General features: G+C 36.1%; 1 long non-coding RNA gene across 2 annotated transcripts; it reads left to right on the plus strand.

Moving 5' to 3' along the window:
* The first annotated feature begins 541 nt into the window (after positions 1–541).
* On the plus strand, positions 542–8931 carry LOC125140114. Of its 2 annotated transcripts, XR_007139351.1 has the most exons (5): positions 542–891; positions 2898–2926; positions 5873–6950; positions 7151–7306; positions 7415–8928. It is a non-coding gene; the product is annotated as an uncharacterized LOC125140114 (long non-coding RNA). The 2 variants fall into 2 exon arrangements; XR_007139352.1 differs by lacking the exons at positions 542–891; positions 5873–6950 and adding an exon at positions 1071–1138 and having other exon boundaries at positions 7157–7306; positions 7415–8931.
* The last annotated feature ends 249 nt before the right edge of the window (positions 8932–9180 follow it).

Below are 9180 nucleotides of genomic sequence, written 5' to 3' on the forward strand. Positions count from 1 at the left end.
TTTGTACTTTTTGTATTGTCTTGTAACTTTGTCTGCACTGTTTTTGTCCTGCACTGTCTTTTGTCCTGCACTGTCTTGTTTGTCTTGTCCTGCACTGTTTGCACCAGGTTGCACAGTTGCAGTTTATGTGGCTAAGACTACTAAGTCCTTATCCCTGTCTTTGTTTTATGTAGCACCTTGATCCTGGAGAAACGTTGTCTCATTTCACTGTGTACTGCAACAGCTATATATGGTTGAAATGACAATAAAAAGCTTCTTGACTTGACTTGAAGCTTTTAGGGGAAACAATGCAGATTTATCTAGATTTATTTTAAGACCCGACGCATCAGAGAATTCCTCAATAACTCTAATTATAACTAGAACCTCAGTTTTGTTTTTAAAAAAATAGCCGTGTCATCAGCAAACTGACTAAGTTTAAATTCTGCACCTAAAGCACTGATACTATTAAATTGACTTTTCTTAATATGTACTGCCAAAACTTGAGTGACTAACAAAAATAAAAAAGGAGAAAGAGGGCATCCTCACCTACACTGTAAAAAATGATTTTTTTGAACTTGTAAATAAAGATAGCATCATTTAATTAAATTTTACAAACAAATACTATTTTGTCTTTTTATTTCAAAATGTCACGTTTAATTCAATAAGCTACTTGAGGTTTCGTTTTGATTAATTGTGCTTAAATACATAGGTAAATTCAAATGGAACTGCCTAAGTAATAGGTACTTAGTGTTTTGTCATTTAATGAATTAATGCAAAAAAATAACAAAACCAAGTAAAACGTACTCAAAGAAGCCAGGCAATCTATGCGCATGCGTTCCTGGTTGCGGTGTGGCGCAGAGGCAGAGGAGTGCAACGGAAAATCGTCTTGAAGACTGATGTGATTATTACACGGTAAGTCAATTAAATATTTGTTTATTGGTCAATTTAGCTACCTTTGCAGAAAATTATAGAACTATTAAGACTGGTGGCTAAAGAGTTAAGGCGTCAAGTGTTAATAGTTGACAGAGTTAAGTTTGTTAAAGAACCGATTTGCACAAACATCTGTTATTAGCAAAATGCATCTGTGTCGAAAAGTAGGGTCTGGTTTGGTCTGGTCCTCAGCGCGCAAACCGTAGATTTTAGAAAGCACTTTGAAACGGTGAATGTAAATAGTCTAATATATAAACATCTTTCTGACAATAAAAGATTACCCTAAAACCGATGTTAGTTAATTGTTAATAAGTTGACTTAGTGTAAATGTGTTGATGCTAGTTTTTTTTCTCATTTTCTGTCCGTTCACAGTTACATGAGCTATTTCTGACCTGACAGAAATAGCTCATGTTACTATGAGTATTTTGCTGGCTTAAGTTTTTTTTCCTGTTCATATAAGCGTGTATGCATGAACATGTGCTTGTCGCTAACACTAGAATATTCTCAGGTGATTTTTTTTGTCGGTGCATATAAGCATGTATGCATGTACACGTGCTGGTCGTTAATGCTAGCATATGTCTCAGGTGATTTTTTTTTTGTCGGTGCATATAAGCGTGTATGCATGTACACGTGCTTGTCGCTAATGCTAGCATATGTCTCAGGTGATTTTTTTTTTTGTCGGTGCATATAAGCGTGTATGCATGTACATGTGCTTGTCGCTAACGCTAGCATATGTCTCAGGTGATTTTTCTGTCGACTCATATAAGTGTGTATGCATGAACATGTGCTTGTCACAACACTAGAATATTCTCAGGTGATTTTTTTTTGTCGGTGCATATAAGCGTGTATGCATGTACACGTGCTTGTCGCTAATGCTAGCATATGTCTCGGGTGATTTTTTTTTGTCGGTGCATATAAGCGTGTATGCATGTACACGTGCTTGTCGCTAATGCTAGCATATGTCTCAGGTGATTTTTTTTGTCGGTGCATATAAGCGTGTATGCATGTACACGTGCTTGTCGCTAATGCTAGCATATGTCTCGGGTGTATTAAAATAACCGTTCAAAAATGTGCTTCTTAAAGTCTCTCTTATTATTTTTTATTTGTTTCTAGTAGCAACTTAAACTGCTTAAAATATGTAGTCATTTGCAGATGTTCATTAACGTTTTACATTGAAAGTGATGGAAAAACATGGAAGCTACAGCAGAACTGTACCACTTCCTTGCCTGCCTCAAGATTGTCTGTGCACATTTAACTAAATTGATGCACTTAAGTTCCACTTTTCTAAGATTCTTCTTGTTGAAGAATGTATTTTCCTCGAAACACTGTATTGTTAACATTGTGAACTTGAGTACATTGCAGTGTTACCTGTTTTTTGTGAACAAAAAAAAATTGTATTGTTTAATTTCTTATTAAATGAATAGATAAAATCTCATTTAAGTAGTGTAATTTAAATGATAAGACATTGCTTAATTATAACATTCATTTCTACTTAAAATAATTTGTTTAACTTAATAGTTATTTTATAACACATATGCTCAAATATTAATGTGAACTAATGAATTTTAGTAAAGACTACTAATGTAAACATGATTTGTCTATCGCATGACTTAAGATTCTATGTTCAGACAACTTGTTTATTTTTTATCCTGTGTAAAAACTAAAATGGTTTAGTTCACAAATTTCAAGTAATGTCAACTAATTTGGGTTAAGAGTGTACACTGTTTTCTCATATCGATAAAATTGCTAAACATTTTATGCATTTTAATCATGAGAAACGGAGATTATACGTTCTATTGAACCTATACAATAGTGATGCAGTGTATGTGTTCAGGCAAATCTACCAGATGATCTTGCGAACATTTATTGTTGATACAAATAAATTAATGTTAACTGTTCAAATTTCAAATAAAAAAGATCAATTTATTCAAATTTGGTTTAAAAAAAAAACTTTTTTCTGACTAACATTTCTTACATATGTTCCACAGATTACACTCACCATTCAAGTTCATGCAAGGTAAGTTGGCAATACTTCTTACAGCAATATATATATATATATATATATATATATATATATATATATATATATATATATATATATATATATATATATATATATATATTAATTTTGATTCGGTTAAAATGTAAAACAAAACTAAAACTGAAAGGGCCATTCTGGGCCATCTTCTAAATTATTGTGTGTGTGTGTGTGTGCGCGCACGTCTTTCATTTAGGTGCCACAGCATGAGGTGGTTGTGTAAAAAATGCAGCTTTGAGTCAAAAAAAAGACTTCAACTTTTAAAACATTTACAGCTCAAGCACGGAAATTCTGGCTGTCACTCATCAACCCCTTGTCTTTATGCTGATTGCCCTTGTTTATTTAAATCATTTAATGCTCTTCAAATACATTTGTCCCGACACCACACAGAATCGGTCAAACCAACAGAGGTGCTTTCATTTAGTTGTCTTCTTTGCAATTCGTTGTCATTCTCTTCAGAGAAGCAATATTTTGAGCACCTTAGCAACCATCTGAGGAGGTATGAGGTAGTGAGTTGTGTATTCAAAAACTGCAACTTCAGCACAAGCATTTATTCAACCTTTGCTACACATAAACACAGGAAACACAATAAACACTCCCTCGAAGATTTTAAAACGGAAGTCTTGAAAAAATACCCAAATCCCACTGTTTTACAAAATGATTCAGTGGTTTCTGAGGATGACACAGAACTGGATGAAACTTTGGTTGAAGCACAAGATAATTTGTCTGAACTTATAAAGAAGAAGTTTGGTCAACTTTTCCTAAAGTTGGAAAGTAATTTCAATGTGTCAAACAGGTGCATTGATCAAATCGTAGATGAGCTTCAGTTCATATCATCTTCTGCATCTGCTCCAGTTCTGAAAGATGTTGTTGAGTCCACTTTAAAGAGCCATAACTGTGACATAATTCCAATGATTATCTCAGATTTGGTGAAAAATCTGTTTGAGTCAAACCCTGTCAGTTCAGCTTTAGGGAAAGATGGACCTTTTTCAACAGCATATAAGAGGAGAGAATTTATGAAAGCAAATTTTTCAGTTGTTGAACCTGTAGAATACATACTAGAAAATAAAGACAACAGAACATTCCAGTATGTTCCGATACTTCAGTCTTTGTCGCAAGTCTTGAAGAATATTGAAGAAAAGGACCTAGTCACTCAAAAAAATACTGGATGTGCGTCACGTTACCAGTCCTTCCATGATGGATCTCACTTTCATGCAAATGAATTTTTCGCAGATGTCGAGAGATTAAGTCTTATTCTGTATATCGATGACTTCGAAGTGTGCAATCCCTTGGGAACTTCTCGCAAGATTCACAAAGTCATAGCTGTCTACTGGGTGTTAGGAAACTTTCCAGCACATGCAGCATTGGCATCTATTAATTTAGCCATTCTTTGTAAGGCAAATGACACAAAGAGATTTGGATTTCAGAAAGTTCTAGAGCCACTGTTAACCGATCTTCAAAGCCTGGAAAAAGACGGTATTTTTATTCCAAGTTTAGGAAAAATCATGAAAGGCACTGTGGTGAGCGTGGTGGCTGATAATTTGGGAGCACATTCTGTGGGAGGATTCATTGAAAATTTCACAGGGTCTCATGTCTGTCGATTTTGTCTTGCAGACAAGTCCCATTTTCAGACCACAGAAGTAAGATCTGGACTTTTTCAGAGGAGAGATAAAGAGCAGCACTCTCTGCATGGTGAGGCAGTTTTGTCAAGTCCTACTTCCACACCTTGCTATGGTGTGAAAAAACAGTGTGCACTGTCTGAAAAACTTGATCATTTTCATGTAACATCTGGTTATCCACCAGATGCATTACATGACCTTCTTGAAGGTCTTGTTCCAGTGGAACTGGCATTGTCATTTCAAGCCTTTATCAAGAAAAAATATTTTTCTCTTGTGGAGCTCAATAATTGCATTCGACAGTTCCCTTATAAGTGGAGTGACCAAACAAACCGTCCACATTTGATACCTGCTCATTTTTCCTCAAAAAGATCTGTAGGAGGTAATGCACATGAAAATTGGTGCATGTTGCATCTGTTGCCTCTCATGATAGGCTTGAAAGTACCTGAAGATGATGAAGTGTGGCAGATGTTAATGACCTTAAAAGACATTGTGGAACTTGTGATGGCCCCAGTTCATACAGAGCAGAGCATTTGCTATCTTGACTCTTTGATTTCTGAGCACCGACACAGATTTCTGGAAGTTTTTCCTCAAGAAAAGCTTCTTCCCAAACACCACTTTCTCGAGCACTATCCTGAACTCATTCAGGAATTTGGTCCACTGTCAGCCTTGTGGACCATGAGATTTGAAGCCAAACATGGCTTTTTTAAAAAAGCTGTCAGACAAACAGGCTGTTTCAGGAACATACTGATGTCCCTTGCAAAAAAACACCAGCTCATGATTGCATTGCATCTCCATGAATCAAATGTGATCAAGTCATCACTTTCGGTCACAACAACTTCACAAGTCTCTGTGGATGTCCTAAAGGATGACAGAAGATTTGGTGCAAGCTAGGTATCAATGTGTCACAATGGTACACATTGCAAATAATGTGTGCTTATTAGGCACCATATATAAACCTGGAATGTTGCTATGTCATGGTTTCACTGCAGACTTGACAGATTTTTGTGAGGTGATACAGTCTATCTTGGTTTGTAATGAACTGGTCTTTGTTGTGAGACTACTAAGCACATGGTACAACGAGCACCTTAGGAGCTATGAGTTGGAACACACAGCCAACATTCAGTTGCTTGAGCAAAGAGAACTGGTTGACTACTATCCCCTGGCTGCTTACAGTGTTGCAGGAAGACGACTGACTACCTTAAAGCACAATATTTGCCCCTCTTTTTAGGTGCATGGTTATCAAAGTTAATGCTGTAGTGTACACATTTTTAATTAGGATTTTTTTCTGCTTTTTTTTCTGTTGCAGATGTGTACCCCAGCAAAGCTGCGAATTGTTTTTGAAGAGAATGACATTCACAAATTGATTCTGCCCTCAGGCATCCCCAGTACTCTTCAGGACCTAAAATGTGTAATCAAAGAAACATTTAATATCCCAGACTGCTTTACTTTGATGTATGAAGACATGGATTTTGGGGGTCAGTTTTTTACCTTGAGCTCAGTCGATGATGTACGGGATAAATGTACTTTAAGAGTGGTGCAATCTGAACCCATCACCCTGAATGTGAGTGCTTTGGAAGAACCAATCCTACAAAATGAGTCTGATGCCATATCATGCAGTTCTCAGGACACCGTTGCATATTGTCCTTCTGAAAATGAGACCTCATTCCTTTCTTTAGACTCCAGATCCAACAGTTCCCAAGACACTGTTCTGCTGTCTTCGCCTGAGAGCTCCACACCATGCCATTCTCAATGATGGCCAGCAAAGTTTAAAATACCAACTTTTTCATTTGATACAGAGCTCTTGCTTTCAGAAGAAAACAAAGCCTAACAAAAGGACGGCACCCTTTTGAACAACCCACGAGTAACAAGAAGTGTCCTCGAGACAGTAGCAGAGACAATATTTCGTTTCACTGCGTACCCAACAGGTGTCCAGATTATGAACTTAGTGGAGATGTTGATTGAAAAGTACCCATGTCTCAAAGAGCCAGGGTCCTTCAATGGACAGTATGGGTGGCAACAGAGGATTAAATATAAGATGGGCAATTATCGTGCAAAATTAAGAGGCAGTCAGCTTTCCTGCCCGGAGCTGGAGGTCAACTCTTTGAAAAGAAAGAAGACAAATGAAAAGTCTTGCCTCAAAGGCACAAAACGACCCAGGAAGGCTGAAGTAAACTACTTGCCCCCATTTCCATTTGGGGAAACAGGAAACTCTAGAGAAGGACATAGTTGATCTTCTTAAAGAAATTCAGAAGAAAAACAACAAAAGGTTCATTGGTGAGAAAATGGAGAAGACTTTCTCCTATCGAAGATTAGAAATCATTAATCACTGCCCTGCTGTCAAAGATTTCAAGGAGAGATGGCCAGCTCTTTTTTGTGAATCTGAGGTAAACCTTAGTTCTTCTCTTACTTGTGTGATGGTAATATGAAGGTACTTATAACTTTTGGAATGCATATTTCATTCATTAAAAACAATAAAATATTTTAATTTCATTAGTATAGCATGATGTGTCTGTGTGCATGTTTGGCAAAAAATAGTGTTTATTTGACTACTAAATATTGTTACATTTTATTTTCTTTGTCCTAGATTAAGAATGAGTTCAGAAGGATAACCACAGTTCCCCTGGAGCCAACCTTTCTGCAAACACTGGACCTCTACACTCCAAAGCTCCTGGGTTTGTTTAAAATGAAGGGTGGGGATGCAGGCATAAAAATAAGAAGTGTGCTAGATTCTCTCTGCCAGGTAAATGTATATATTACACATTTGATATCCTGCTGCTTCCTGACTTTATAGATTTTTTTGGAGTTGTACACTGTTAATGCTCGCTGCAATTTTCTTTTGTTTTAACAGCGAGTAGAAGATAAGAGAGATGCTGTGATTCTGTGCCTGCTTTCCTACCTGGGAGAATCATCTGAGGAGCTCATTGAATTCAAATTTCGTTTTTTTTTTTTTACTTCTTATGTGTACAGTACTGCAAAAGTCTTTTCATCCTAATTTACATTCCTAAACATTCATTTTGCCATTATTTGTAATATTCAAGTGAGATTTTTGTATGCACAGGGAGTCATACAGTTGGTGCTCCACAGAAGTTCTGATCTCACATTTCATTGAGTTTGTCTATTATAACACAAAGAAAGAGACAAAATTGTGACAGCTTAAATCAAGAAAAACTGTGGCAATATATCCAAAATGTTAAAAAAAAAAAAAAAAAAAGTACATGCAAAGTTACCTTAAGAACTATATCAAGTGTACCTAGGCCAAAAACTGTAAAGGTTAGTTCACCAAAAAAAGAAATTTGTGTCATTTATTACTCACCCTCATGCCTCATTTCAAACCCGTAAGATCTTTTGTTCATCTTCAGAACACAAATTAAGACATTTTTGGTGAGTATTCTCGTCGCTTCACAACATTAAGGTTGAACCATTGTAGTCACATTCTCTATTTTAACAATGTTTTTACTACCTTTCTGGACCTCAAAAGGTGCAATGGCATTGAGCCTATGTGTTGATCAGAAGCCCTTTGATTCACCAAAAATATCTTAATTTGTGTTCTGGAGATGAACGATGGATTTACGGGTGTGGAACAACATGAAGGGGAGTAATTAATGACAGAAATTTTATTTTTGGGTGAACTAACCCTTTAAGTGCAAAGGGTGATCACACCAAATATTGATTAAGTCAATAGAAGGTAAATGAAAATTAATTCATGAAAACATGAAGGCATCCCCACTTTACAGAATATTTACACAAGTGCCTAAAACGTTTTACAGTACTGAAGCTTTGCAAGTAGTTTGTGTTTTGCAGACAGTTCCTAATTTTTTCATCCTTCATTTAATAACAGATTTAACCTCTGTGTGGGGCACTTATCACACAAAAATAAAGAGAACATACAACTTACTGTACAATATTGTAACCACTTTTTCACTCATTTGTGTATTTGACAGGATGTCAGAAGAGACATGATTGAAGATAGCTTCACCAATCATCTAATGAAGATCGTTGTACTGGGCAGCACCGCAGGAGAGGAAGATGCCAACATAGCTGATGTCGTCATCATCATTGAGGGAACTGCGGTACTGTCGGGATGCAAGACTCTTACAAATGCCTGCCTTCTGCTCATGGGCTTCATTTACTCCCTGAACTTGAGCTATCCTTCAAAGCTAAGAAACACATTTGAAGTTTTTCAGAAATTTTTTCTTGGACTGGATGCTTTGAAATTTTCTCCAAAGGTTAGCTCTTTGCAGAGAAAGCTATTGATGTAAGTCTGCTAGCTGGCCATTTTGTTTGGCATTGAGTGTATTTGCGTTTGTATACTTTTTGTATTTGCTAATTTTTTTTTTAAGTGAGAATGTCCGCAAAAGATTTAAGCTAAAGTTGTACTGAACTGTTTCACATAGTTTGTCCATTGGTTTGATCATTTCTTTAATAAAAGTACTCAAGGAAAATGTCTGTCAGTGTTTTTTTTTGTGTGTTTTTTTATTGAAGACATCAGTTATGATGCATCACAAATTGTTAGATAATGTTTAAAGAACATTTAAAGTAAAGGTTACTCAGGATAACTAAAAAAGATAACTAGGCCTCTTGTGTAAAAAAATGCAATAAATCATCATATATTTA

Source organism: Tachysurus fulvidraco, chromosome 24 (assembly GCF_022655615.1).
Source record: "Tachysurus fulvidraco isolate hzauxx_2018 chromosome 24, HZAU_PFXX_2.0, whole genome shotgun sequence".
Lineage (NCBI taxonomy): Eukaryota > Metazoa > Chordata > Actinopteri > Siluriformes > Bagridae > Tachysurus > Tachysurus fulvidraco.